The sequence below is a fragment of the Physella acuta genome, unplaced genomic scaffold, assembly GCF_028476545.2.
Source record: "Physella acuta isolate Inbredline_101_S28 unplaced genomic scaffold, ASM2847654v3 ptg000109l, whole genome shotgun sequence".
Taxonomy (NCBI): domain Eukaryota; kingdom Metazoa; phylum Mollusca; class Gastropoda; family Physidae; genus Physella; species Physella acuta.
This window is the reverse complement of record NW_026731629.1, coordinates 749,629-753,503: the sequence shown is the minus strand read 5'-3', so window position 1 is coordinate 753,503 and position 3,875 is coordinate 749,629. Positions and strand designations below refer to the sequence as shown.

Genomic DNA, 3,875 nt, shown 5'->3' with positions numbered 1-3,875 from the left:
AAAACCAGGGAAATATTGAAAATTGTAACTTTTGGCTCTTCCGCTTCAAAAGGTTGCCGACCCTGGCCTAGACCTATATTAAACCAAATGCAGGACACAGCCACACAAAATGAACACAAATTAGACCTAGTAAGTTACATTTTCTAAACGATACAACAACATGTTGATGCTGTGCTTGCGACCAACCAGACTTTCGCGGGGATGAATTTTTTGTACATGCAGATCAGCTCAGCCTAATGGAATGAAAAACACACAACTGATTAATCAATGCGCATTTTAACGCGGTCCCACTCATACATGAAAGAAGTTTTGTACCATGAAAAATTTTCCGGTACACAAAAAATGATCGTCACCGTTCAGCCTCGTTTGGAGGGTCACCTCTGTTACTCCGGCTGGGCAAGATGAAAACAGACGACAGCGAACGAGGCACAGCGGACTTTTCCGCGGCTCACGATAGCAACGTTCAATGAAAACTGTTTTAATTATAAGCTCTGTAAATTAATTAAAACACACTTACCTTTGAAAATGAAAGCTTACATAATATAACCTTCAGTCGTGGCTGCCTCGGGTTGGTACTAAGCAGTGTTTCTTCCAGACTTTTTCTCCGGGGGGGAGGGGAACTTGAAATTTTCGGTGGGGGGGGGGGGGCGGTAGACTTTCTTTTTTTTTGGGGGGGGGGGGGGGGGCACTGTTAAAATATATATTTTCTATATAAATATCATTTCGTTCGGGGGTAAGCTGTAGACTTTCTTGGGGGGGGGGGGGGGAGCTAAGCACCCCCCCTCCCCTCCCCCCCCCCCCCCCCACCCCGAAGAGATGCCTGGAAGAAACTCTGGTACTAAGATCTCTGTGATAAAAATATTTTTCAATGGGGTAGGTAGGAGATATATCTTGAAATCTAGATTTCTAGATCTAGTTTAAAATAATAAAAAAAAAACAAAAAAACAAACAACATCTCCTAAAATTTAAATGCCATTTTTTTACTTCAAAATATGAAGTTAAATTTTCATAAAATTAAAAGGAAGAGTTATCAATTATTAGAGCTTAAAAAATAGATTATTTATAAATAAAAAAGACAAAAGAAAAATTTAAAAAAATAAATATTTATCGTGAATAAAATAAGATGTTTAAAATACTATAATAAAATGTTACACTGTTCTTACCTTAGCCGAATTTGTTTATTTATACTGGGGATGGCCAACATTTTGTTGATCATGTAATATAGTGAGACTTGTGAAGTCAAGGGAACTCACTCTTCTTGTATTAGTATTATATTATACTGTTATCTTGAGTGATGTCCCTTACATGTATATATATCTTTGTCTCTCGTCACTTCCGCCCTCTCTCGTTATCATCATGTAGTTGGAGGCCAATAACGTTTTATATACAACCACATGCTTCTATCGTCAATCCATTACAGATCACATATTTGAAGCGTTTGTCTTAAGTGTGCTAATGTCGAGTTTATTTTGATTCTGTAGATGAAGGTCAGTCTAGTTCTCGCCGTCATCATCGCTGTGGGGTCATCTAGCGACCGCTACCAGGGAGGACCAAGGAGCAGACCGGACATCACCTGCTGTTTGGTCGAGGTGGGGTCAACCCGAACATGAACAACCTCATCTTTGGCAAGAGGTCATTTCTGGGCAGGTCAAGGTCGAGCTCTGCTGTAGGCAGGTCAGTTTTGGCCAGGGGTCAGTTTTGGCTAGGGGTAATTTTTGGGTATGGGGACAGTTTGGGTAGGGGTCAGTTTTGGCTACGGGTCAGTTTAGGCTAGGAGGTGAGTTTTGGCTAGGGGTCAGTTTTGGCTAGAGGTGAGTTTGGTTAGGGGTCAGTTTTGGGTAGGGGACAGTTCGGGGAGGGGTCTGTTTTGGCTAGTGGTCAGTTTTCGCTAGGGGCCAGTTTTCGCTAGGGGGTTAGTTTTGGCTAGAGGTTAGCTTTGGATAGGGGTAATTTTTGGAGGGATAATTTTCGGCTAGGAGTCAGTTTTTGCTATGAGTCAGTTTAATGAGCTGTTTAGGGTTATAGATTAAATCTCCGCTAGGGGTATTGTTTGGGAAAGGTTAAAGTAATAAAAGAGGTTGATTCTGGGAAACATACAGCTTTGGGAAAGTCGTCAGCACTAAGAAAAAAGTAAACATTGGCCCCAGGGTAGGTTTTCGTTCAGGTGTGTGTTTTACTTAGGGTTGTATGTTAGCAGGGGGGGGGGGGGGAGTCAATTGTGAAAAATAGGTCACTTTATAGATATCAAGATAAAACAAGGGCTTGTGTTATATCCATTTGGTCAAGGCCACGGTTTTAAAAAAAAACTTTTCTGGGAGTAGCTTCCCTTCAAAATGTTTGGTAAATGTTGATCCGATTTTCCATTTCTGTTGCTGTTATCATAGGCGCCATCTTTGATACTAGCCAACCCAACCCCCCCCCCCCCCCCTAAAGTGACCATACTCAAGTTTTTTAAACACTCTGGCTCAACAAATTCGTTGATTTTTTTTTTATGAACGTTCTTTGAATAAACAAATGAGATGACTTCAAACATCAAGCCCAATCGAATTTTCCCCGGGGTATGTTGAGTGAAATCAATGACGTCAGTCCGTGGTCCATTTAAATCGTTCTTCGTTTGTTTTTTTTTTAAATAAAAAAAATGCAAATTTTAAAAGGAACTTTTAAAAACAAAGACACTAAATGTTTTAAACATTGCCTTTTTAAAAGTCAAGTTTATATTGTTAAACTTCTCTAATCAAATTCTGAAGTCAAGTACTGGTTGTGAAGTTTTGTAGTCGACTATCTATAATCGTACATGCCCAGTTTATCCCTAAATTGGTATTCGGCGTTTACCCAATGTTATTCTTAAACTCACTCTTGTTGGTTGAAATATAAATATACGAGCAACAAAACAAAAAGAAATTAAATTAAAAATAAAAACCAACATTAAGGTTTGGATTTAACTTCACTCCGCCTCCACTATGAACCTCCCACTACACTCAACCTAGTCACTATACTGGTAGTTTTATACCAGCAGTTTAAAATAAAAAGTGTGCTGTCCCCCAGTCTAAAGTTTTAAACTGCTCATAGTACTATACCAGCAGTTAAAAATGAACAGTGTGTTGTCCCCCAGTCTAAAGTTTTAAACTGCTCCTAGTACTATACCAGCAGTTAAAAATGAAAAGTGTGTTGTCCCCCATTCTAAAGTTTTAAACTACTCCTAGTACTATACCAGCAGTTAAAAATGAAAAGTATGTTGTCCCCCAGTCTAAAGTTTTAAACTGCTCCTAGTACTATACCAGCAGTAAAAAATGAAAAGTGTGTTGTCCCCCAGTCTAAAATTTTAAACTGCTGTCTTGCAGGTTGTACAAGCCGTCCATGCACGACCTCAAGCGAGCCTGTCTGAGTCTCCTGTCTTACCTGGATACATTCAAGCCGAAGTCGAGACCACAGGCAGTAGGACATAAGTCACAGGCAGTAGGACTTTAGTCACAGGCAGTAGGACATAAGTCACATACAGGAGGACTTTAGTCACTGACCACAGGTGATAGGACATGAGTCACACAGCGCAGGACATTGTCACAAACCACAGGACACACAATTCCCACGCTAAGGACCTTATTCACTGAGTACAGGACATAAGTCACACGCTACAGAATAAATTTCATTATAGAATCTAAGTTCCTAGTGTACTTTTGTTTCTATTTGAAACGTTGTTTTTTATCCAAAATGTTTGTGCGTGAGTATGTGCATGTATGTATGTAGTAAAATTAATAATATGTGCTTTATAATTTGGACAATGTTTATGTAATTGCGCTTATTTTTACATTCCAAGAAAATTTAAAATACTTACCAATGTTTCGGCTAATTTGAGTTTTGTAGCTTGGAGTTTTTGG

The 3,875-nt window shown here is 39.4% G+C and overlaps 1 long non-coding RNA gene across 1 annotated transcript; it reads left to right on the top strand.

Annotated features, from left to right (window-relative positions):
* The first annotated feature begins 833 nt into the window (after positions 1 to 833).
* On the top strand, positions 834 to 3,571 carry LOC131934321 (uncharacterized). The gene is made up of 3 exons (XR_009385645.1): positions 834 to 873; positions 1,482 to 1,674; positions 3,342 to 3,571. It is a non-coding gene; the product is annotated as an uncharacterized LOC131934321 (long non-coding RNA).
* The last annotated feature ends 304 nt before the right edge of the window (positions 3,572 to 3,875 follow it).